The sequence below is a fragment of the Callithrix jacchus genome, chromosome 4, assembly GCF_049354715.1.
Source record: "Callithrix jacchus isolate 240 chromosome 4, calJac240_pri, whole genome shotgun sequence".
Taxonomy (NCBI): Eukaryota; Metazoa; Chordata; class Mammalia; order Primates; family Cebidae; genus Callithrix; species Callithrix jacchus.
Window position 1 is genome coordinate 8007712 of NC_133505.1, and position 27169 is coordinate 8034880.

At 38.4% G+C, this 27169-nt stretch overlaps 1 long non-coding RNA gene and 1 other non-coding gene across 4 annotated transcripts in view; one reads left to right on the forward strand and one right to left on the reverse strand.

Annotated features, from left to right (window-relative positions):
• LOC108591348 (uncharacterized) overlaps positions 1-27169 on the reverse strand; it is a 132368-nt gene that overhangs the window by 62248 nt on the left and 42951 nt on the right. For both annotated transcript variants that reach the window (XR_013534723.1, XR_013534722.1), the window contains 8 exons: positions 26969-27160; positions 21935-22114; positions 15819-15930; positions 10758-12787; positions 8997-9108; positions 2819-2996; positions 2590-2636; positions 189-646 (listed from right to left, as the gene is read on the reverse strand). This is a non-coding gene — a transcript (uncharacterized LOC108591348). The remainder of the gene's footprint in view (positions 1-188; positions 647-2589; positions 2637-2818; positions 2997-8996; positions 9109-10757; positions 12788-15818; positions 15931-21934; positions 22115-26968; positions 27161-27169) is intronic.
• The window catches only part of LOC118152740 (uncharacterized), a 50249-nt gene continuing 42907 nt past the window's right edge, over positions 19828-27169 (forward strand). Inside the window, exons 1-2 of one of the 2 annotated variants that reach the window (XR_004741525.2) lie at positions 19842-19898; positions 23122-23276. This is a non-coding gene — a long non-coding RNA (uncharacterized LOC118152740). Of the gene's footprint in view, positions 19899-23121; positions 23277-27169 lie in introns of both variants that reach the window. The other variant, XR_008480433.2, reaches the window with a different exon arrangement.

Below are 27169 nucleotides of genomic sequence, written 5' to 3' on the forward strand. Positions count from 1 at the left end.
GAAAATCAGATCTCTGAGGCCATGCTTTCGAACAGTTCAACTTGTGACAAGAAAGAGAACAACCTTCCGGATTTCATCAGAGCAACTTTGACTAACAATTCTGAATCCCTAAATGGTTAATTAGGCACTCTCTGTGAGGCAAACGCTGGAGAGGCTATAAAGTCCTCACCATCTTTGCCCTGACATACCTTGGGTTTATGGCGAGCCACTCCTCATTACATATTTGGAAAGAGATCATTTCATTGCCTTGGAGGGGAGCCTCTCTTCTGATAAATTATATTAATTCAGACCTTCATCGGTCCTTCCTGGTTCTGTTTCAATAGACAAACATAGGAATAAATTGTTCCGAGCTTGCTCTGTTTATTCTAGTTCTTTTCTCTACCACCTCCCTTTTCTAATCTTTCTGTTTCCCTAGGCAGAGAATCTTTACAGGGTAAAACTGTTCGTTTCAATGTTAGCATTTTTTCTTACATTGGAATAACTTGGCTCAGCTACTCTGACCTTGAAGTGCAATCCTCCTCTCCCCCACTGCAAGAAATCAGCAGGAGCTATAAGGTAAACAGCACCAAGTTTCCATTTCTTTGCAATCCATATTTCCATGGTGAAGGTTATGCCAGTTGCAAAGGAAAAGGGACAGCCCATCATCCTAAAAGAATGATAGATAAGGATTAGGGTTAATACTGGAAAACATTTAGAAACTGAAAGAAAGACTGCATTCATGACAGAAATAAAAAGGGCCATTCTTCGGCAAAACGTGAAACAGCATCTGTTGAAACAACTCAAGTTCTGAGCTGCTTTGCGTGGCATCCTTTGTTGCCCAAGGATGGCAGCTTCTCTCAGGCCTTTGAGGACATGAAATGATGACAGATATGAGTCTTGTGCCAAGAAGCAAGAAAAAAAAATCACATTTTGATGTGCAACTACTTGATTCTTAGCCATCTAAAAATACAGAGAGGAGGCTGTCAATGGCATGCCATGAACTGCCTTGGTAGCACTGGGTGATTAATTTCCAGCTTTACCCTGCTCTATCATGTACTGTGGAGAGCCCATTACCAGAGCTTTTTGGCTTCAAGGAAAAGATCAACCCCATGTGTGTAATCTACTCCAGGTGTACCAAAGTGGGCTCTTTGCCCTTTTTCTTTGGCCTGGTACCCTACCCCATTGACATTCTGGTGTGATGCATTGGCTTTTTCTGTGTGCAATGTTCATAATAACAAAATCCAGAAAATTCCCATTTGATTCACCTATTTATAGCAACAACTCATTTCTGTCAGTACTTTTAACATTATACTTTTTACCTACAAAATGGGGAAAACAAAAACACAATCTTGGTCATGTCTTAAACCACAGAACAAAATCGCTGGGGTCACCTACTGCTTATAGATTATTAACAAAGCTTTTAATACACAAAACTGATTGTAGGTATTATTAGAAACAGAGAGGTTGTTTTAAACTGCCAAGGTCATTCTCATTTGTATAGTGTAGAAAATAGAAAACATCAAAAACATACATGCTTCACTATTTCATATTTATTCCCAAAACTCTTCAGATATATTTGATTAAAGGACTTGTAACTTTTTTTTCCTCCACATATGAGGTAGCTAATAGATAGCAGCCTTGTGGCGGAGGATGGAGGGGTCAGGGGGTGGTGGGGTGGAATATGTACTTTGTTTTAAAGCAAGTAGATTTTATGACTTTTTCTTTTGATGTCTAAGCCATGAAACATGCCAGAGGTACTTGTTGTCTGTTTATAGTACCTATCGACACTCCTAATGAGTTGCCAGTTTTTACTTCCTTTAAGAAACCCTAATGGTAAAACATTTATCTACATATTGAAAAATTCATTTAAGCATGTTCTGCGTTTCCAGTGAGGCACCGTCTAGTGGTCTTTTTAATTAAATGTTGGTTCCAAGGATTTCTCTGTTGTTTAAGGCTGTAGTTCAGCTTGTTCATTGTGGATTGCAGGTTGAGAGACATAGAATTTAATTTAAACTATGATTTTTAAGGGAAGATTTGGCTTAAGTTGTTTTAAAGGCAACCCAAAAGGAGTATATTTATTTGACCCTGAGACCTTACTGATGTCAATCTTAATTGTAATTTTGTTTTGGCCTCTCTTTTATAATACAAGAGGCGGAAAGACTTACTAAGTAAGAAAATCTCTGCCAATGAGTTGCCTTCATGAAAGAAGGTTATTTTTGTTAATTGACCAGAGGCAGCAGTTGGGTAACAAGTAGCAGCAGCTGATGCACTGCACACCTATAGCTTGGCAGGTGTAACGGGATCTCAGTTTGACACAATGGGGTGGTATTACCCAATTTGAGGCTGAGCTATTCTCCAGAATAAGTGAATGTTGTTACTGAAATGGAAATTATTGGGAATTGGAGAAACAATGTTGAAACAATGTTAAGCTGGAGCGAAATTTGTAAAAGCAAGCCACAGAATGGATTCAAACCCAAATCTCATCTCCCGAGTACATAGGAAGACAGTGGGCACTTGCAAGGTGAATTCCATTTTCACAGGCCTTCCTCCCTTTATATACTTGGAAGCCCCTATAGCTGCATCTGGGGTTAAAGAAGCAATACTGCCCACCTGGGTGAAGCATGTCCCTTCTCTTCTTTAGTGAGCTTTCTCCATTTCTGAAGGGAAAAACAAAAAAGTATTACCCACTTTCTTTTCCTTACTGCTGAGAAAGAATCTGGTCTTTGATTAGGCAAGTCAGGTTTCCTACTCAACAAGAAACAATAAAAGACCTTTGTTGCGATATCCAGTGGACACTAAGTTGACTTTGTATCAGGGATCATTTTTACTAATTAATCACCTGTACTGCAGGTCCTTAAAAGTGAAAGTTGTATTCATTAGTTAGGGCTGTCTTTCCTGCCTCCTTCCAGAAGCTTTACATAAATGTTCAAGACAATTTTTACTGTTACACTCTCCAAGGATTATAATAGCTGATCACTTGAGGCATGGTTTTCCAGAAACTCCTCTTTCTGCATGAGCTAAAATATTAAATGCATAAAAACGATTATGTTGGAAATGCTGCATTTCAATGCTTAGATTTACTCATATTAAAACTAAAAGATCATTGGGTTGGAGAGTGAAGAAAATCATCTTGGTCCTGGACGAGAATGTGTTAAAACCTGGAACAATCTTCTCTGGGGCTCATCAACAGAATACGAACGTGTAAAACATCTATTTTTTTGTTTATTTGTTTGTTTAGCCTCTGGGCTGGCTATTGAAAAGTTCCCCCAATATGTTCCACTTCATATAATTGTTCTCAATATAAGAAACATTTACTGAAATACTAATAAAACTTTAGAGAAAAGGAAAACTGAAGAGATTATCATGTAAACAACAGAGCCAATAAGAGGAAGAAAAGCAGCTCTAAAAACCTAGCGAGGCCCTTAGGCTAAATTAAATAGTACTAATATTTATTAAATGTTGTGTGCCATGTACTCTACACATTTAATCTCAATTAGCATTCTTAACAATCCTGTGAGATAGATATTATTACTCTAAATTTTAGAGATAAGGGTCTGGGACTCAGAGAGTATAGGAAACCAACGTCAGCAGTTGTTAAATAGTAGGTGATTTCCAGCACAAACCTTCCTAATTCCAGATTCCACATTCTCTTCCCTCTAGCATTTGGGCTACTGGGCAACAGATCTGAGTGAGCAAACGCTCTGTACAACTAATTCCACAAAACAGTTTTTCTCTGACTTCAGATTATTTAAGGGTCAAGTCCTATCAATATCTATGTATGGAAAACCATGCGCAAAGCTCATCTCAGATTCAGTATTTATAAATACTCAAGTTCAGGAGACTAGTCTGTTGCAGGGTTAAAACTGGGATCCGGGGCTGGGTGCGGTGGCTCATGCCTGTAATCCCAGCACTTTAGGAGGCCAAGGCAAGTGGATCACCTGAGGTCAGAAGTTCAAAACCAGCCTGGTCAACATGGTGAAAACCCATCTCTACTAAAAATACAAAGATTAGCTGGGTGTGGTGGCAGGAGCCTGTGATTTCAGCTACTTGGGAGGCTGAGGCAGGAAAATTGCTTGAACCCAGAAGGCAGAGGTTGTAGTGAGCCTAGATCCAGCCTGGGCAACAAGAGCGAAACTTCTCTTGATCCTGGTCTCAAACCAGGATCCAGGTTTACCTTCATTTCTAACCCTCTTCTCCCTCAGGATGAAGGCTCATATCAGTTTCATGTATTGATATGTCTGCCAGACCCGGATAACTTGGCATTAAAGAACATGTGTTTATCAAATGTGTTATCTTATCCTTGGAGGGCAGAGACCAGAGCACAGCTGCCTTGAATTGTTTCATCAAGTTATTCCGTTGCAGTTATGTGGAACATCAAAAAATGTCAAAAGGCCTAAAACATGGAAACTTGTTTAATGCTCTCAAACAATGGCACTAACCAAAGCAAACGAAACTCTGACAGAAGAAAGAAGCAATTGTTTAGCCTTGTCATGTCCTCACAGTTATTAACACAAAGGGTATATTCACAGTGGAAAGATACTTTCCCTTTCTCTCAAAATAGAAGACAACACACTGTAAGATATTTTACAGACATCCTTCCTCATAGAACTCTGTAAACAGTACTGGCTCAAGAACAAACTCAGTTTCAACTCATAGGACTGATTGCTCTTGTATTTTAGGTATTCTCCTGGTGCATTTGTACTTGTGTGTTGCAGCCTATAGAAGAAATGTACTTCTTCTTCATTTTTCCTGTGTGCTGATGACAGATACCAGTGGCTCACCTTTCGGTCTGTGAAACAATGATTTCTTTTCAAATTTGAAATCTAAATAACTATGCACCACAATAGCTGCCTTTGACTCAGAATTGTTCTCTAGCTTTTATCTTCCAAAGAATTTTCTGCAGTTCATTATCCTCTAAGTTATGAATCATAACCGAATCCTGTTACAACTTCAACTTCTGGCTCCCACCCTTATGGACTTGCTGTTTCATTAGATCTTCCTTCCCTATTTTCCATCAGTGAAACCTAAAATGAATTCAAAACCACAAGAGAGAGCAAACCTAGTGTTCGGTATCATGGCAAAATTTTATGTGAAGAAACCAAAATATTTGAAGGTGAGTTCTTCCAATCAGGTGACAACAGTTAACTTACGATAAGCAATAGAAGAAAATTTAAATATTAGGACAAGGGCTACAAAAGAATGGCCATTTTGGGACAGAAACTTTCTGTATTGGTAAATCTGCCACCCTTGTGAATAATAAATGATTTGATTTTACTTCCTCAAGAATCACTCCACTGGGCTCCTCTTTGGAGACTTTGGGGGCATTGTTACAGTTTGGGTTAGAGAGCAAAGCCATTATGTATATGTATTCTTTGATTAATAAAAGCATTTTAAAATTTTATATGTATGTTTAACTGAGATGTTATATTACAAAACATCATTACTTTATGATAAAGTTATAAAATACAGGTCTCATTAGTTCAGGGACTCCTTTATATATCAGCTTTCAGATATGATTTCTTGTCAGGATAGAATGTGTAAAAATCTAACTCCATAACTCAAGTAGAAATACTGTTTTCACAAACTATACTCCACATTGAGAGCTATGTATTGTGTCCCAAGGCATGGTAGAGTTCCTTATTACTTTTGACTATGTTTACACATGTGAAATCAACCTCATCATTTCCTCTTTCTTCATTGTGACCTTCCTAACCACTGGTGTGGGCTGTTGTGTGACTGAACTGGCTTCCATAATTGATTGCTGATTGGCCAGAACGAATGGCTCAAAGTCACATTGTGTTCCAACTTATCAACAGAGTATAGTTAACATCGACTTTGGGGCACAATTTGACTTAATTATTAAATACTGCATGTTAGCAATTGACGGGAAAGGAGTTTATTTCTACAAGCTTAAACCTATCACTAATTTTAAAGAAAAACTTCAGACTATAGAGGCTTCAGATGCATATCTAAACACAGGAAACAGGCCAGCCATGGTGGCTCATGCCTATAATTCCAGCACTTTGGGAGGCTGAGGCAGGTGAATCACTTGAGCTTGGGAGTTGGAGACCAGCCTGGGCGACACAGTGAAACCTCATCTCTACCAATACAAAAAATTAGCCAGGTGTGGTGGTGTGTATCTGAAGTCCCAGCTACTCAGGAGCCTGAGGTGGGAGGATCACTTGAGCCTAGGAGGTCCAGGCCGCAGTGAGCTGATATTACATCACGCCACTGCACTCCAGCCTGGGTGACAGAATGAGACCCTGTCTCAAAAACAAAGGCAAAAATAAGAAGAAGAAGAAGAAAAAAAAGGAATAAATGCACCTGATCAAAAAAAGAAGAAGAAGAAAATAGTCTTATTAATTTATAATGCATTTATTTACCTGTTTTGTTATAGTTTGCTCTATGGTATTGTACGTACATTTTAAATCAGTCTTTAACATTCACCGTCTTTAGGAACATACTTTTGGAAATGGGTAACAAACTCTCTTAAAGCTACTAATGGAAGCTGCCAAAGCAAGAAGAGGATTCCTCACCTCCAAAGGTGGGAGAAGGCCTTAGAGCCCCCTTCCATAACTGAGAAGCTGGACACTGCTATTGTGTGAGGCTGCTTGGCAGTTGCAGCTGCCACTCAGACTTCTTATCCACACCAAGCACTTCCAAATACAGGAAAGAAATCAGACTTTGTTCCTCTACCCTATTTGGATAATAATTAAATGTTTCAACTAGAAACCTCTTCACTCTGGCATCTGAAGCATCATTTTAGTGTCAACTTCTCTTGAAAAGGGCACACACACACGCATGTACTCATACTTGCTATGTTTTTTCCTTTGCCAAAATGTTTACTATGTTATGGTAAGAAAACGTTTTCTCTTTTCTTGAAATAAAATTAATTTCTTTTGTTCGTGCTTTCCTTCAAAATGTCAATCTGAACATTTTTCACTACTCTTCTGAAACAATTATTCTCTTTAAATCACAATTTTTACTAAAAAGGCTCTTTGCTTGACAGATTTGGACACTAAAAGGGAAAATAATTACTTCCAAAGCTATGTGTAAATAGAAGGCAGTTTGTAAGCATCCCATGTGAAATTAAAAGCCCCCATGCCTATCTAACCTTGGGAAAACTAAAGGACCTTCACATCCCATAATAGAACTTAGAAACGGTAAGTGCCTCTTACTACGTGTGAGCCTGCATTTCAGCCACAATAAAGTAAACTAGTCAAATAAGTATTAACAATTAACACATTTAAAAGCATTGCAAAAACTATAAATATCTACTATTTCATTGGCTATTCCAACCCAGACACTATTTTCAAAACCATACAAGAGTAGCGATACCATTACTAATTTCATCAATATACCCACCTCTGCAGGTTATTTTTTTAAAAAGGAGTCTAGGTTGATACGATAATAGCAAAGTATTAAACTGTTAATTTCCATTACGGGACAATACATAAGAAACACTGGTTTTTTTTTTTTTTTTGAGATAAAGTTTTGCTCTTGTTACCCAGGCTGGAGTGCAATGGCTCGATCTTGGCTCACCGCAACCTCCGCCTCCTGGGTTCAGGCAATTCTTCTGTCTCAGCCTCCTGAGTAGCTGGGATTACAGGCACGTGCCACCATGCCCAGCTAATTTTTTGTATTTTTAGTAGAGACGGGGTTTCACCATGTTGACCAGGATAGTCTCGATCTCTTGACCTCGTGATCCACCCGCCTTGGCCTCCCAAAGTGCTGGGATTACAGGCGTGAGCCACTGCGCCCGGCCGAAACACTGTGTCTTTATTAAGCCAAACACAGATGCCTAGGTATAGTTACATACGCATCTAACACTTTCTTTCTGTTTATCTGTCTCTCAATTTATCTGATGCTCAGTTCACCTTGTGTGCCCTGTACACCATATTGTAGCTTCTTAATTGTTGGAGTACTTGAAACTGTCACATGCTTTCACTTAAAGTTTTTAAAATTCATGGACATTTAATATATATAAAATATACAATGCTAGGAAGGAGTCACCTAGTATTTGAAAATTATAATCAGCCAGACGCAGTGGCTAACATCCCAACACTTTGGAAGGCTGAGGCAGGCGGATCGCCTGAAGTCAGGAGTTCAAGACCAGCCTGGCCAATATGGTGATACCATATCTCTACCAAAAATACAAAAATTAGCCAGGCATGGTGGTATGTGCCTATAATCCCAGCTACTTGGAGGCTGAGGCAGGAGAATAGCTTGAACCCAGAAGGCAGAGGTTGCAGTGAGCCGAGATCGTGCCACTGCACTCCAGCCTGGGCAACAAGAGTGAAACTCCATCTCAAAAAAAACAAAAAAAAAAAAAAGAAAAAGAGGAAATCATAATCAACACATTGAATTGCTCAAGTTCAAATTCAGATAGTAGTAAATGAAAAGAGGCTAAAACACACAGCATAACAAAAGATTAATTTGGCAGTGGATTTATCCTGTAGCAGTTGTTCTCAAAGCATGGCCAGAGAACCACAGGGTTATCGTAACATCCAAACTACTTTTATAATAAACAAAGATGTTAATTTCTCTGCTTTGCTTTCATTCTTTCACAAGTGTACAATAGAACTCTCCAGAGGGGTTTTGATGTGTAAGATTCTAACAATGTTTATAGAAGCAAATCTAATAATCTAGCTTACTATTAAGCCACACAATAAAGAAATTTGTAAAAATTTAAAACAATGCTATATTAGTATACTTTATCTTGCTTATAACAGAATACCTAAAAATTTATTTTAAAGGTGGTGTATTAAGCTCACGGGTCCACAGGCCAAGAAGTTCAAGGGCATGGACCTAGCTTCTGGACAGGGCTTTCATGCCACATCACAACATGGCAGAGAAAGGCAATGAGAAGGAGACATGTGTGAAGAGGAGAAAACCTAAGGGCATCTTGGCTTTATAACAACCCACTTACAGGAACTAATTCATTCCCATGAGAACTGATTCAATCTTTCAAGAATGAGAACTCAGCCAGGCATACTGGGGTCTGCCTGTAGTCCTACCTACTCAGGAAGATGAAGCGGGAGGATCCTTTGAGCCCAGGAGTTCAAGGTTGCTGTAAGCCATGATTGTACCCCTGCACTCCAGCCTGGGTGACAGAGTGAGAACCTGTGTCTAAAAAAAACAAAAAACAAAGTGAGAACACATTACCACCAGAACAGTACAGAGCCATTCATGGATCTACCTCCAAAACCCAACACCTGCCATGGGGCCCCACTTCCCAACACTGGCACATTGAGGATCAAATGTCAACATGAGTTTTGGTGGGGACGAACAAATTACACCCAAACCATAGCAAATGTCACTCATTTTTGTGTTGTTTTGAAAAAGATAGTTATTTCTTACTAAAACATGCCATTTGTGTCAAGATGCAATGGGATTATTACTGTCACTTTAAAGTGAATTAGTAATTAGTTTTAAATTTTTCTATTTTAATTTCTAATTTGAATATTGAGAGATATGACCAACATTAACAAAAGTTTTTTGGTGGTGGTGGGGTGGGGGAGGTGGTTCTCAAAAATTTCCAAGCATGTAAAGAAATCCTGAGACCAAAACATTTGAGAGTGATATTCAATAGCATTGGAATCTCAGTATATTTCTAAAGCCTCAGTTACAATGCTACCAGAATCAAAATTAGAGTGGCGCTTCTTATAAAATTCTCCCAAATCATGATTTGGAAAGATTAGATCCATATTTCTTGTATTGATTGTTAATCAACACGATACAGCCAACAGAGTACTTTTAAATACGGGATTTAACATGATGAATTTCACCTGGTCCGTTCCTGGACAGCCAGTCTTCCTGAGGACCTAGCTTTGCCGTTCAATGCCAGTCTGCTAGGAGGCATACTGCTTGGTGTATATTATGTGCTTAAAAAGTGTTTGCTGACCATTTGTTTTAAACTTGCTTCCTCATTAAAATCTATTTGACTAATTTATTAAGGTTATTCCTTGTTTTCATTTCATAATTATCACGATGGTCAGCAAATCAAGGTTAACGGCATTGGTGCAGTGCTCAACACAGTACCCCCCAGAACTATCCTGGTTGGGCTTAAGTCCTCATTCTAACACTTGCTCTTGTGTGAACGTGAAAGTGCTTTAACTTCTCTGCACCTAAATTACCTCATCTGAAAATTACGAATATAAGTAATACCTTCTAACGACTTCGTTGTGCAGACTAAATAAATTAATACTTGTAAAAAAAAACCATAAAATCTGACCTTAATAAATAATAAATGATATATAAAGATCACTAAGTAAAATATCATTTAACTTCAACTGCTGCTCAGACCAAGTTCATGGATAACTGTGATTTGGTTATTAGAGAAAGCTGCCCAGAGTTTTGATGTTTAAACAGCTCCAGATGCCTGAACCCTTTTAATTCCCGCTGCTAAAAGTTAAGAGTAGCAGATTAAACATGAGCAGCAACCACAAACACACTGAAACGCTGAGAGGAGAAACGCCGTAAAGCATCACAATGTAGACACACGATCTTCTTACAAGCACCATAGAGAAGCCCAAACATATTCAACTAAGAAAAATGAAATTAAATAACCAATTTCAGCAAAAGGTAGAAAATTGGGTCAAGGCTTCTACCTGAGTCTATTTTTAATTGATATGAATGCTGGCATAGTATTTAAATTATCACCTTAGTAATGTCTTTACAATCCCAGCTACTCTTCAGAAAGTGTTCAAAAATACTGAACACATAGAATCATGTAATGCAGTCTAGCTAAAAGCAAAGAAAGTTTCTAGGACACTCACCCCTCAGCGTCTGCAATTTCATGTGCGTTGATTTTCCGATTTATATTTTCCAACAAGATAAAATCCCTCTTCCACTTGCCAGACTCTAAGTCCCAGGGATGCAGACACATGCAGAATGGGTGGACCGTCCTCACCAGCATGGAGTGTGCTCTATATCTTGCAGCTTAATTGTCCTCATGCCAAATATCCCAGCCTCTGAGCTTGTTTATGACGAATGGCAGCGATTAACTTCCAATTTTCTTTATAACTTTGTTTCATTCTTTTCCTTTAAGCTTATCTGAATTCAAATAACTAGAGAGGATGGAGCATGTTTCCGGAAAAGTTTTACCTAATGAGCTATGATATCACATCTCTTCATCTATTCATATTTCACTCAAAAGGAATGAGATTCGGAAAGTATAAATTAAAAGACATAATTGAAAAAAAAAACGGAAGAGAATTTCCCTTGAAATGGGTTACACACTAAAACTTGCTAGAACTTTGTTACAGAAACACATTCCAGTAATGGGATGGAAAATCCTTTGGTCTGCTCCATATCAAATGGTCACACTAGAAGAAAAGGTGCATCTCCTGCCGCAGAGCTCACTGCTGACGAAGCTCATTTAACTAGATAATAATATTCATCTGAAGTTATCTGTAGAAAGCAACATATTGGTCTTTAGATAAATAAAATACCATAATACATAAAGAGCTAAACATTGCTCTCTAGATGCAATGAATTTTAAACTCTGAAACAGAAATACAAATATGAAAGTACTTACAAACTTCGTAAAAGAAATCAAGCTTTAAGATTTGCAAACAAAATGCTTGAATTATGAAATGCCAACATGTAGCTTTTCCCTGTGGATGTTGAGGCAGGAAAATTCCAAGTAAGGAAAGTCTATCTCTGTGATAACCATCAAATATCTTTTGTTTTATCTCATTTATGATCAGAGGCCTTGCCATTCAACACTGAGTGCCATTCTATTTAGGTTTCCATTGTGGCAAGCTCCCATGCTTGGGGAGATGCAGCCCATAATAGCTTGTGGAGCAATAATGGGACATGTTACAGTGAAGCTTCTCATCCCCTGGCTCTGGTACTGGAGCCCACACAGCATCTGTCTCCTCCTTACTTTCGTTGCCACACTGAAATTGCTTTGGTTTGTTTCCATGCCGAATTGGAAAAACTCTCAATCATTTCTCCTACCATGTCTACAGGAACATAGAAGCAGGCCAACCATGCCATTCTGACATTGCGTGTCAGGCAAGGTCCATTTCACAAGCAGTACCATAAAATGAAAAGCTGTGAACCCTCCCTCTGCCCCTTCCTCTAACTCTTAAAGCCAAACTAAAACCTGCAGCATCTCTGCATTTTACTTACTTTTATCAATATTATGGAAAACATGCTTGAACACCAAATATGACCAAAGATGAAAGAAAGCTGTCATTTATTAAGGGGAAGAGAAAAACTGTTTTACAGCAATGGGCAAATTAAAGGACAATTGATTTAGTTGCAGAATAATTAACAAAAATACCTTATTAAACATCTGAAATAAAAACACTGAGGGCCAGCTGAGAGTGGTGCCTCAAGCCTGTAATCCCAGCACTTTGGGAGGCCAAGGCAGGCCGGACCACCTGAAGTCAGGAGTTCGAGACCAACCTGGCCAACATGGCAAAACCCCATTTCTATTAAAAATACAAAAATTAGCTGGGTGTGGTGGTGGGAATCTGTAATCCCAGCTGCTCTACTAAGGAGGCTGAGGCAGGAGAATCACTTCAACCTAGGAGGCAGAGGTTGCAGTGAGCTGAAATCATGCCACTGCACTCCAGCCTGGGCAAAAAGAGTGAGACTCTGATTCCAAAAATCAAACAAATCACTGAGGGCATAGATACAAACTAACCAAGAAAATAAAAAGAGTAGATATGTTCTCAGATTTCAGTTTAGCACCAGGGTCACATTACCTTGTTAAAGAGGGATTTGCACTTTTGGACTTGAGAATCAAGTGTGAAGAAGCCAGGATCTGCAGCTGAACATTTCTGGGCTGGGAAAGCTATGGGGAAAAAAAAGATTTCCCTCAAGCTCAACAATTTCTGTCTTCTGAATAGGGAAAATGTGTCTGAGCACATTCAAAAATGACCCTTTGCCTTACGTCGTGAGAAAATCACATTGTAATAGCACAGAGAGAAATCTGGAGCATATTCACACACGGATTAATATCATTTGTTGACGTCAAAGTCGTGCCTAAGAGTCTACTACTTGGAACACTTGGAAGAGAACAAGCAGAAAGGTAAAGATTATCCAATGGAAGGGATGTTCCTCAAATTATTCGTGTATTCATTTCTCTTCCGGGGGAAGAGAAAATCAGTAATTTATTATGAATGCAGTGTTCTTAGAGATTTCCCCAGTTTTCTGAAGAAAGAGAAATTTTTCAAAGTACTGCAGTTCATTTAAATTCTATTAAATGTCTAATAAAATCATGAATAATATATAAATAATATGCATGTGTAATAATATCTATATATGTGTCAAGAAAAAGGATTTGTAAGTATTTTCAAATAAGTCATGATGGTAAGTTAAATTTTGAATATTATATTTGGGAAAATATAACCAGGTGGACATATACTTTAATTAGCTAATAAATCTGAAAAATTACGAATTGATAACACAAAGATTTGTTTTTATTGAACTTATAATAGTCAATTTAATATATAAAGTGTAAATTGTGCAATAATACAAAAGCCTCTTTCATATTTTCTTAAATTTTCACTACTGTACTGACACATGATAAAAAATTATGCTTTTAATTTTACCAGTAAAGAAATTGAATATCCAAGAGAACAAGTAACTTATTTAGAGTAACAGAAGCAGTAAATCACCAAATCAGGAGGAACATTCAGAACTTCAGGTTCCTTTTAGAAGCTCTGCTAAATTATACCTTTTGATGTTGCTTCTACACATTAAATTTAAAAGATGTTTTGATGAACTTAAGACAACAGTTTGTATATATCTAAATTTTATATATATCCATATATAAAAATGCATATATATTCATACACATAAACATATATGATAAAGAGTTTGTATATAAGCATTTTATATATAACTATAGATTTATATGTTACATATTTTTAATATATAACTATAGATTTATATATAATTTATATTATATATATGTATGTATATGTATAAAACACACATAGAAATCCTAATGGAGTAAGTCATATGTTGTTTCCTACTGGTCATATGCTAGCACAAGAATAAAACTCTACAACGGAAAAACAGGAATACACACTGAACCTTTAAATATAAGAAAACTTCATTCCACAGAGTTTTTTGGAGTTCCTGAGATGTCTGCAGTGTTAATCCCCTTCAGGTCAGGTATATTTAATGGCCATTTGGATCAAGGGTCCTTGGTCTTACCTGAGGCATTCAGTTCTTCACCCAGACATTAACTGACAGAGACTGAGCAGCTCAGAAAAGAGAAATGCTCAGTCAATAGAAGCTTCTGTACTAATAGGCATACAGCCCACTACTGAGATATCCACCTATGGTTTTAGTGACCTGAATTCAATCTTCTCACACTGTAAACCTATCTGAATGCTGAAAATAAACACGGGGTCAGATTTTGTGGCATACATCAATACCAAACTGATTTAACAAAATCGTATTGAATAACTACTTAGTTCTCCATATAAGACCACATGAGGACCCACAGAACGAGAATGTTTATATTTTGTTGTTCTGTAGAATGTATATCTTATATTCTGTTATTTTCTCCAAAAACATTTCTATCTTGGGTAAAAAAAGAAGGGACATAAAGCATAAATCATATTTCTAAAGAAGCTTTTAACTCTTTTTGTTTATATCAATTTCATCATCCCAACTTAGTGTATAACAATCTTAATATCATACCATCCTGTGCCAAATAAAAATAATCTAAAATAACAACAGCTAATATAGGCACAAACCTGAAAATGACTTCATAAAAATAACACATTGATGTACTTTATACACTAAAGTGTAGATATTTTACATGGAATAAAGTTTGAAGAGAGGAATACAACTTGAATGTTAGCCTGTTCTTTGTGAGGAAACAATTACCCCTTCTCTTCAAAGACTAAGGAAGGCTTTACTAACAAAATAACACAACCAAGGACTGTGTGCATAGTGAAATTCAAAAGTCTTAAGACTGTGGCCCAGGAATAAATTGAAATGCGTGTGATTTTGAGCAGAGTTGAGAACAGTGTCCTCATTTCCTGCATATCCCTCACATGACTTGTTGCACCAGCTGTACCATTTCTGTCACTGGTTTACTCATCTCCCTTCATACTATCTTTTCCTTCATGCTTTGCAGTGCCTGATGCAGAAGCTCATGACAGATCTGTGCCTCTATTCCCTAGGAGTTTTACCAATGAATGTCATCTCTCCTGCTTTAGAGACGAGCGAGTAAAATCAACCAATGTAACACCTGAAATAATAGATTCTCTAAAACGAACCTTTTAAAACAAGCGAGTAAAGTGAAGATGGAATGAGGCACAGATGTAGGCACTATTCTCTGATCCTGTGTTTCTACGAATGGAGAAAAGCTACACTGTTTGCTCAACATAATTTCAAGGTAATCTTGCTTGCAGTATGCTGAACTCAGCAAACCCAAAGAAATAGAAACCTTTTCCTGATTCGCAGGGAAAGAAACGATACCAGTGACTATATTCTCAGTGTTAACTATTTTCCACATGTATTTATCTTTAATCCCTTGGTATCTGCTACTGCTTACCCTCCAGGAAACATTGGTGTTAGTAAAATTCACAGAGATCGTATAAAAATAACAATAGTAAACCCTCATAACATGAATTCTAACATTTTTTGAGAACCTTCTCTTTTCCGTGTTCTACATGCATTAGCTCATCCAGAACACTCATAATCACTGAATATATAAAGAAAGCATAAATACCTTTATCTTCATTATATCAGTGAGAAAAACTGAAGTTTAATGATTACAGTAGTTAAGGCAACACTGGCTGCTAGAACAGAGAAGCCCTGAAATCCTAGCAGCTAAAATAAACACTTATTTGTTTTCTTACAAACGACAGGTCGATGAGAGTGCTGAGTGGATGGTCTGCCATGCAGTGATTCAAGACTCAAGCTATTCATTGTCGTAGCTCCACTATCTTCAACTCTTGGCTTCCAAAGTCACTGTGGAAGAGGAAGAAAGAGGAAAGGAGGCACTCTTCATTTGTAGTCGTGTGAGCCAAGAAATAACACGCTTTATTCCTGCTTACCTTTCATTCGTGAGAGGTGGTCACATAGCTTCATAGAAATGCAAAGGTGATAAGGAAACTGAGTCCATGACTGGGAAGTCTCTGCTTGGCAACATCTCCACACAATGGGTAATATTACAGATTCTGATGAACAGCTGGCCATTTCTGCCAGAGAGGGAGAGAGCTACTTTCCTAGGAGCCCCCTTTAGTAATTAGTAAAATTGGAATTTGGACTCCCCTCTGAATCCAGATTTGAGCTCCTACTCATACTTTTGAAAAGATGGCTCATGGTTCATGAGCTCCTCTACTGCCCTGCACATAAGGCTTTGTGGTTGTGACTGTGTACAGAATAGTGAAATTACAACACTGTATATTTCATGGCATTCTACAAAGAGTCTCATTACTTCCTAAAATTCTGCCACCAAGAAGTTCTGGAGAACTTACATCATGAGGTGCTGGGTAGTTATTAGTCGACATTCTCCAGAGGGACAGAACTAATGGAATATATATATCTATATATGTGTGTGTGTGTGTGTGTGTGTGTGTGTGTGTGTGTGTATGAGTTTATTAAGTATTAACTCACAAAATCACAAGGTCTCACAGTAGGCTGTTTGCAGGCTGAGGAGCAAGAAGAGCCAGTCCAAGTTCCAAAACTGAAGAACTTGGAGTCCGATGTTCGAGGGCAGGAAGCGTCCAGCATGGGAGAAAGATGTAGGCTGGGAGGCTAGGTCAGTCTCTCTTTTCACATTTTTCTGCCTGCTTAAATTCTAGCCATGCTGGCAGCTGATTAGATTGTGACCACCCAAATTAATGGTGGGTCTGCCTTTCCCAGCCCACTGACTCAAATGTTAATCTTTTTTGGCAACACCCACACAGACACACGCAAGATCAATACTCTGTATCCTTCAATCCAATCCAGTTGACAGTTAGTATTAACCATCACAGTAGTTATGTTCTAGGATTTGAATGGAGTCACAAAAAGACATAATTTTCAATATTCAAAGGCTGCAATTTTCAGCACCCATGGCATTTTAGTAAAGAATTTAAATGTACAATTTGCCAAGCCAAATATTATTTTACTTTATCTTCTTGCTACATCAGTCTCATTTGATAGAGTCATGAGTGGCCTGAAACAGAACTGTTTACCTTACTACAAGCTTTTCAAATATAAAATTTCACAGAGGCAAGCTCTTCATAAAGTTTCAGTATTGGAGGTAACTGCCCTCTATGAATTTGTTTCTATTGGTCATGTATAAGCTCATGACCAACAGAAAAATAAATACACAAAAGTGTAAAAAAAAATACACAAAAGAATAAAAGAAAAATCACTGGCCTTCTACTGGTCAACAGCAATGGAGAACTGTAGAAATTCTAAAAAGATAGGAAATGTACAAAAATGAAAAAGATTAAAGTAATCCCTTTCTCATATATATGTTTTGTATACAAAATACCCTGACAGGATTTTTCTATGTATATTACTAACTAAACTGAACCTCTCTAAAACTGTAAAACAAAATTGTTATGTAGCTCTTAAAGCAACAAATTAAATTGTATATTTATTCATTCAACAACATAAGGAATAGGATGATGGATAGGATGAGCTGACTGACAGCCTCTAAGAGCAGTGTTTTGCTATTTCCAGGCTCTCTTCCATTAGAATGTAATTATAATTTCTAAATCAAATGCACCAATAATCTACACTTATTTTTAATTCATTTGGAAAGGTCAAATGTAAAAACCTATAAATAACTCCTCAGGCAGTTTTCCTAAAATGTGAATAATGGAGAGAAACGTAAAATTATAGGTAGAAAATCAGCCCTTTACTAACATAGCACAGTTATCTATTATTTTCAGCAACTCCCTATACGCTGTACATTGTGTTAGGTTCCAAAATTTTGAATAATATGTCATTTTTCTCTTTAAGGTGCTTATAATGCAGTGGGGGAAAATATATGCATTGATACTTCAGAAAACAAAATACACAAATAACATCCATTAATACAACTCTTCTTATAAGTTTACCAGTGGCCAAATCTGGGAAAGGATTATATATTTTTATCATCTTTTGAGAGGTCTGGAAGTGAATTATTAAACTTAATCCACTGAAAAATAGACAATAATCAAAATATTAGGAATGAGGGTAAGGTTCTTTACTACACTGAGCTACGGCATGTGATTGATTACGGTCTCATTGTTCCTACAAGTTCCCATCATTTTTAAGATACGAGATTTCAAAAGGAGCTACACACACATGAGAGAGTAACAAATTAGAAGTTTAATTACCACATTATTATAATTATTCAAGTGTCCATAACTCCCAGTTACACCCTATAATAAATATGGGTTGAAGTGCTTAATTTAGAGGGAAGGAAATGCCCTTTTTTGGTCTTAGGTTTAAGTTTTCATTTCCCCTCTAACAAGCTGCTGAGCCCAAATTAATGAGCAACCCAATGTATGAAAGCAATGATGTGAAGTCAAGACAGCTCATCATGCCGCTAAAAGTTAGGCCAACTCCATTTGTTCTTTTTTTTGTTTTTTTTTTTTTGAGACAGAATTTCGCTCTTGTTCCCCAGGCTGGAGTGCAATGGCGCGATCTCGGCTCACCGCAACCTCTGCCTCCTGGGTTCAGGCAATTCTCCTGCCTCAGCCTCCCGAGTAGCTGGGATTACAGGCACACGCCACCGTGCCCAGCTACTTTTTTGTATCTTTAGTAGAGACAGGGTTTCACCATATTGACCAGGATGGTCTCGTTCTCTTGACCTGTGATTCACCCGCCTCGGCCTCCCAAAGTGCTGGGATTACGGCTTGAGCCACTGCGCCCGGCCCCATTTGTTCTTTTTACAATGTAAGTGAGAGACTGAAAGAGACAGAGAGTGGGGCCATCATGGCAACTTACCACATGGAAGTAAGAAACAAAAATGATAGAGCTTCATTCATGTATAACACTTTGTGACAGATTTAACCCCCATACAAAGTGGGCCTAATTTGTGTCTTTAAATCTGGCCAAAGTAGCAATTCCCAGGTGTGTTGGATAAGCAGAAGTGATGTGAATGGTGAAGAATGGTTCTATAGAGAAGAAAGAACTTTCTTCAAATTCTGTTATCCTCCATGTTTTAGAAAGTGATGCCAAGAAACATTTCCACAGTCATTTGCTTGTTTAAAAAATTTTCACCATGATAGGGTGACATTATAAAACCATCCAAAGAAAAGTCCAGATAGACAGAGCTCAATTAAAACAGCAACTCCTCTTTGGGAGGGTCAAGGGAACATAATGAGGTGAGTAGAGTGAGTGTCATTTTGCTTTGTTTCTTTTCAGATGTATTTTTCACATTTCCTTCTCCATTATCTTATACAGGTTTACTTCCATTTTTGTACATTGTTGCTGTGTGTGGGCCATAATATAGGGAGTAATAAAAATAATTTCAAAGAGCAAGAGCGCATTTTCATTCAGAGGATCAAACACTCATCAGTCCCCCTCCTTTATGAATACTTAACAAGAGTCCCTCCTTATCTGCTGTTTCATTTTCTGAGGTTTCAGTTATGAGCACTCAATCATGGCCCAAAAATATGGAGTGGAAAATTTCAGAAATAATTCACAAGTTTTCAGTTGCATGTGCTGCAGAGTAGCATGATGAGATCTCACGCCACCCCACTTTGTCCCACCCAGGCCATGGATCATCCCTTTGTCCAGCGTATCTACACTGTAGATGCTCCCCGTCCATTAGTCCCTTAGTAGCTGTCTTGGTTAACACATCAACTGTAAAAGGATTGCAATGCTGTGATCTATGTCATTAGTAGCCCAGTGTTCCATCATAATGCCTGTGTCATTCACCTCACTTCTCCTCAGCACTATGCATTTTATCAGTGTGCATCATCACAGGAATGGTGAGGCCACATAATCAGGTATTTTGAGAGAGCAATCATATTCATATACCTCTTACTATACTATATTATTATAATTGTTTATTTTATTATCAAGTCTTGTTGTTAATCTCTTACTATGCCAAATTTATACATTAAACTTTATCATAGTACATATGCATAGGAAAAAGCATAATGTACATGGGATATGGTACTATCTGCGAATTAAGGCATCCTCTGGGGGCCTTGGATTGTTTTCCCATAGACAAGGGGGATTAATGTGTTCCATTTGCTTGGGAGAAAGTGATGAAGATATTTGTTATCCTACCACCTGCCACCTCATTCTTTCCACTGCATCACATGAATTCAAAGAAATCACTGCTACCACATAGTTCACTGATTAAGACAAGCTTTCAGACCAGGCCAGAGTACATCTCAAAATGGTTAGACCCCATATGTTAACTAAGGGAAACATATTAGAGAGAAGGGCACTGCTGTTCCACCTCATCTAGTGAGGAATAAAAGAGGGGTCTCTGAGCCTGACAGAGGGGGAAAAGTGAAGAGAGGAAGCAAGCTCATTGCCTGCTGGACTCACTGTGTGATAGAATGGCATCCCTCTTACCTCAGGAATTTATCCAATGAAGGATATGAGGATGAGGCTATTTAAGTTTGTTTGTTTGTTTGCTTGCTTGCTCTTTATAATGCATTGAGCTGTTTGTCTTCCACTCTAAACCTCCAAGGCCCTGTCACGACCAGGCACATCCAGGACACTGGGGTGACTGATGGCCTGTCTCTGAACTGGGGGGAGTGGCAGCACAGGGTTCAGCTTCAATGGGGAGCCCCTTTCCATGCCTCAGTGCTTTGCTCACTTTCCAATATTCTCAATAGCGTATCCCTAAATGTTACTTATTGCTTAAGGAAGAAATGGATTGTTCTGCCTAGCATCTAATAGTTGCCATCATCCTAACAGCATTAACGTATGCAATACTGAGCTGAACCATAAGGCTGCCAAGAGCCTACGTGTGTAGAAATGTAATTAAAATGGGAGCTTAATGATAAACCGCAATAGTTTCTTTTTCCTTTAGTAAACTGTCAGGTACTACCAAATAAAGCAGATGCAATTGAGAGAAGCAACAGGATCTTGGGCTGAGCGACAGGAATGATGGAAGAAATAGAACCTCCGTACCCCCGATATAGCTTGCACACACTGCTAGTACCAACAGCTGTAGGAACACCAACCTCCACCTTGATTCATTTAGTGTACAGCATTTTGATTTCTCAAAGGAAGGTACGATATTTTCAACTATGATAAAGTACCTTAGACATCCAAATGGCTCATTAAATTCCACCTATTATTTCTGGGTTTTCCTCAGTAACTGTTTAAAGAGGTAATTTTTAAAACAGTTTTTATTTTTTCATTCAAAGACAGGAACCCCCCTTATTTCCTGGGACTTTCAGCTATGGTTGTTAGAATGGGTGGGCAATGCAATGGGTCTCGGACACTGCACGCTTAGGGTAGGAACCGCCCAGTGGGGAATGGCAAAGGATTTAGAGAGCAACAGATCCAAGTTCATACCCCAGCTCTGCAGTTTAACAGCTGGGTGGCTTTGGATGGGTTACTTAAACCTCTTTGATATTCCATTTCCTGATTTATAAAATGAGGGTATCAGCTAATAATACCTACTTCACAAAGTTGTTATGAGAAACAAATTAAATTGTGTATTAAATATTTGGTTTACTACAATTCCTGCCACCTATTCTGTACTCAACACGTGTTATTATTACAGATGATTATCATAGCATTAGCTGCCATGCATACATGTATTTTCCCTACTCTGCACTCTTGACACATTTAGTAGAACTCATTCCCTGCAGCCAGATGAAATGATACAATCATATAGCACCTGCACAGACAGAAGCACTGTAATTATATAGGGTCTAACTTGATTATTGGACATGCGAATAAACTAAGTTGTTCTAAACTCACATATTTCATTACAATTTAGTTAAGCATAAGCTAAGCACCAGGCTCTGAAATCCAACCCAAGACACAAGAGTACAACAGAGTCCCTACTCACCTGGAATTCAACATTTTTACAGAGAAGCAGGCAGGTAGAGTCAAGTAAGAAATGTACCACGAAAGGCAAGTTCCTGCTGCCACTCAGATACCAAGGAGGAAGAGTTGATCGTAGCAGTCTGAAAAGATGCTGCAGAGATGACATTTGCCCTGTTTTCAAAATCCATGTAGAAGAGAAAACCTAAAAGGAAAACCAGAGAAGAATATAGATAAATTAAATAATAAAATTATGTATAAAACATTATTAACCATTAAGGAAATACAAATTAAAACCCCCACCAGACAGCACTACATAACTGTTGGAGAACTAAAACAATAAATAAATATATAACCACTACAATTCCCAGTACTGGCAAGGATATTGAGCAACTAGATTTTTCATACATTGCTGGTGAGAATGCAAAATGGCATAGCTTACTTTGAAATATAGTTTATCAATTTCTCATAAAGTTAAACATGTGCTTAAGAAATGATACAATCCTAATCCTAGGCATTTTCCCCAGTGAAATGAAAAAGTATGTTCATTAAAAAATCTTTCATTAACTTTTATAGCAGGTTATATGTCCATAATGTCCCAAAACTGAAAACATTCCAAATATCTTCATTGCATCAAAAGATAAGCTGTGACACATACTCACAATGGAACACTATTCAGCAATAAAAATGGATGAACCATTGATACACACAATAATGTGAATGAATCTGAAATAGAGTATGCTAAGTGAAAGAAGCTATACACAATACATTGCTGATGTATGATTCTATTTATATAGCATATGGGAAAAGGCAAAAACATAGGGAGAGCAAACAAATTACTGGTTTCCATGGGGTGGGAGGAGGCATTGATTCTAAATAAACACAATGCAAGACTCAAAAGGGAGAGGATAGGAGGAGGTAAGGGATGAAAATTACCTACTGGATATAATGTACAATATTTACGTGATGGAGGCACGAAAACTCAGACTTCTTCACTACAAAATTCATGCACATAACCAAAAACCACTTGCACACCTAAAGCTACTGAAATGTTGAAATATTTAAAAACAATGACCCCCAGTGCACAAGACCAGTGATGCTGGTAAGTGGGATACGTATGCCAAAGAGAAGCCATAAAGTGCCCTCTTTAAGTGAAAAAGCAAAAGTTTTTAATGAAGGACAAAAACTTAGTGAATTTAGGGTTTATTCTAGGTTTCAGGAAACAACTGGGGTCTTGAGATGTATTCATGGAGAAGGGAGGACTTCTCTATGTTGCATCCATGAATAGAAGGAAATCACTGCACTGGATTTGGAAACTGGAAATCAACAGGAGCCAACTCTAACAAAATCCTGGAACAACTGACAAAGTAGGCATTGCTTATATTTGACTGAGTGATCTAATGGATATGACAATCATTTGTATTATTTAATAAGTACTGTCTTAGGCCAGGCGCGGTGGCTCAAGCCTGTACTCCCAGCACTTTGGGAGGCTGAGGCGGGTAAATCACGAGGTCAAGAGGTCGAGACCATCCTGGTCAACATGGTGAAACCCCGTCTCTACTAAAAATACAAAAAATTAGCTGGGCATGGTGGCGCGTGCCTGTAATTCCAGCTACTCAGGAGGCTGAGGCAGGAGAACTGCCTGAACCCAGGAGGCGGAGGTTGCGGTGAGCCGAGATTGCGCCATTGCACTCCAGCCTGGGTAACAAGAGCGAAACTCCATCTCAAAAAAAACAAGTACTGTCTTAAAGAAGGGAAGAAAATATAGAAAGATGGGGTGCATTCTGGCAGCCACACAGACCAACTGTGGTGAGAATGGTTTCCTTAAATTTGTGCAATGAGTAACTGCACAACCACTGATAGCAGAGGCATATGCTGGCAAAATGTTTCTTTTGTCTTTTTCTTTTTTCAAGACAGAGGCTTACTCTGTTGCCCAGGCTGGAGTGCAGTGGTGAGATCTAGGCTCACTGCAATCTATGCCTTCCAGATTCAAGCCATTCTCCTGCCTCAGCCTCCTTAGTAGTTGGGATTACAGGCATGTGCCACCACTCCCAGTTAATTTTGGTCTCGAACTCCTGACCTCAAGTGATCCACCCACCTCAGCCTCCCAAAGTGCTGGGATTACAGGTTTGAGTCGCCTCATCCACCCAGCAAAACATTTCTTAATGTTTGCTTCCTTACATATTTGAGAAACATTCTCTTTTTTTTTTTTTTTTTTTTTTTTTGCTACTCTGGAGGCTGAGGCAGGAGAATTGCTTGAACCTGGGAGGCGGAGGTTGCAGTGAGCCGAGGTTGCACTACTGTACTCCAGCCTAGGCAACAAGAGCAAAACTCTGTCTCAAAAACAAAAACAAAAGGACAGAGTTCAGTGAGCTTCTAGATGGCTGAACACGTGGAGGTTCCTGAATGGCGGGGTATTCACAAAGGGCATGAAAGTTCCTTCCTTCATACCTCATCCCATGTGCCTCTCGTCTGTATCCTCAGTCTTAGTCTATGCAGGAAACAAATTGGCTGCCTATTCAATGTTCACTCTATTTCTTTTTCCTTCTTTTTTTTTTTTTTTTTTTTTTTGTGATACAGGGACTAACTCTATTGCCCAGGCTAGAGTGCAGTGATGCCCTCTAAGGAGAAATGTGAATCGTGATAGAAACACGGTATCAAAATGCTGATACGGGGACTATATACCTTCATTGGTTTTATGTAATCAAGCCACCACAGTCAAACTTTTTTTCCACAGTTTTCTCATATAGATGTATCCAGCTTATCATGTATATACAGAACTCCAGAGTTGCATTTCAGAATAAGGTAAGGTAATAAAAATGTACTTGCACAGAGTAAAATTTCATGTCAAATACAAGTCACAACAAGAAGTCAATAAAATAACTCAGGTTCTATAGGGAAACAGGTGGCAGCAATAGAATTGCATGGAACTTGGTAGCCAGGTGCTGAGGACAAGCTGGAATCAATGGAGTGACTATAGCCAAGTGAAGAGAGCTGTTCCTTTCAAGCATACAGAAGTTTTCATCACATTTACCATTCTGAGAACAATGTCTATTTTAAATAATTTACTAGCTCCTATTATTTATTTGCTCCAGAATTCCTGTAATGTAGGTTAATATCAGTATCTCAGAAGAACAAACTGAGAACATTCCAATCAAGCAGAAAGTCTAATGCTGAATATGAACTCCAAATATTCTGGTCATTTTAACACAGCGCCACTCTGTTGTGAAATGATGATTGTTAGACAACTTGTACTTACATTTATTTTCAGAAGGAAGACAATTCGGATTTTTTTTTCCTAAGAATACTTCCAGGTAAAGGGCCAGATGGGATAAAGAAGAGGGAACAGGGCCAGAAACAGGAGATTAGGTGTCAGCAGAACAAAGGACAAGTAGAAAAAAGTTTAGGAAGTTATTCTGTGCTTCCACTGAGAATCTACACATTGGGACTGTATCACAACTGAGTCTTTTGAGATTCATCTGTCACTAGACAGTACTAAGCACACTGTCTTTAAAGAAAATCTTTGTTCTAATTCCCTCCTGACAGGAAAAAGCTTCTGGGTTCACTCAACCCTATCTTTATCCTTTACAAAGGAAAACTATAGAGAGAATGGTTTTACTCCCACGGGCTTCACCAACTCTTCTTATTTAACTAGCTCTGTCTAACCAGACGACTGCTTAAGACTCCCCCCATTCACTTGCTACAGCCCTCACACAACAAAAAAGACTGCTTTCCATGCTTTTATTTTCTTTCCTTTGGGGTTCCTCAAAGTCTAGGTGTCCCAGAGAGGAATCCTTTGTAACTAGGTTGCCTAAGTGATTTGATAAAGGAGCTGGAACATTCCAAAGATAGAGTGGCTATTACTTGCTTCCCTCAATCCCACAATAGTGGAGAATACCTGACCCAGATTCAAATCATCAGAAGAAAACAAGACTTTCAATCCAATATTAAGACAGTAAATTGCAGTATTTCTCATATTTAGTTTTATTGTTGAGAGACTCTAACATACATTACGTATGAAAGACTGCAGACAGAAGCCCTTGCTTCAAAGGAGGATTGCATCCACCTTACTTCAGAAAACATGAGCACTTATTTAAAGAGGCTCTATAAAAGCATATTTGCTCTTACAATCCAAAATCTCAATCTACTAGAGTTGGGTCTTCTAATATTTATCTCCAATCTTGTGTTTATGCTCCAGAGGATAATTTCACACACATTGTAAGACTGAAGAAATTTTCCCAAGGAATATTCCCAGGCTTGGAATTAAAATGATCACTTCTTATTCTAATGACCATATCCTTCTCATCTCATGTGTATCAGGCAGGAGCCTCGGTCGCAGGCAGCAGACAGTGATTGTGGCTAATTTAAATAGAAATATATTAATGGCGCTCACAGAATCTACAGCAGGCTGGACAATTAGACTTAGGACATAGACGGAAAGGATGAGAACTTCGTAGCAAAAGACGTGAGAACAACTGCTTTTTAGCAGAGATACCCTGCTGAGCTGTCACTTCTGCAGCCATGGGACACTGACGCTGCTGGATGCTGCACCCTCACTGGACACCTTGAGAACTATAAACGCATTTTAAATCTCTCACTTTGCATCACTGGCTCCAGATAAAAACTGCCAGGCTGAAACATCTAACTGGCCAAACCTAGGTCATGTCCTAGTGTCCAATCTGCTGCTGTCTCCTCACAGAAACCCTTTCTACAAGTCACTGTCATTAAGGTTGGTGCAAAAGTCGTTGTGGTTTTGCCATTGACAGGGGAGGCAAAAACCACAATGACTTTTGCACTAACCTAACGCTACTGAAACATCTTCCTTTAAAAGATTTTCTTAACAACAAAAAGCTGAAACTCCAGAGGGGAAGGAAAATTACTATTTAAAAGTATAGCTACGTAACATGAAGTAGTAACTCAAATATCAAAAGAGATGCAGATGGCATTAAAAACAGAAGAATGAAAGCTGGCCGTTAGCATGCCTCTGTTCTGCCCTCGGCATTCATTTCAGCTGAGGTTTGCTCAGCTTGGTTGCCCCACAAATTCCTAGGGCACTCACCAGAACCAACAAAGAGGTTCTTCTCTCGAATGTGGTCATTATTTCTTGATTACAGAGAAAGTCAGTGGCCTAGGAACAGGTGGCTTTCTTCAATCAACTGAGATCCTGAGAGACGAGAAGGGAGGCTGGGTTTGCAAAGATAATGTTGCTGGCTGGCAGTGGCTCAGTCACTCCAAAACTTCTTGTTCCTTTCTGGAAAGA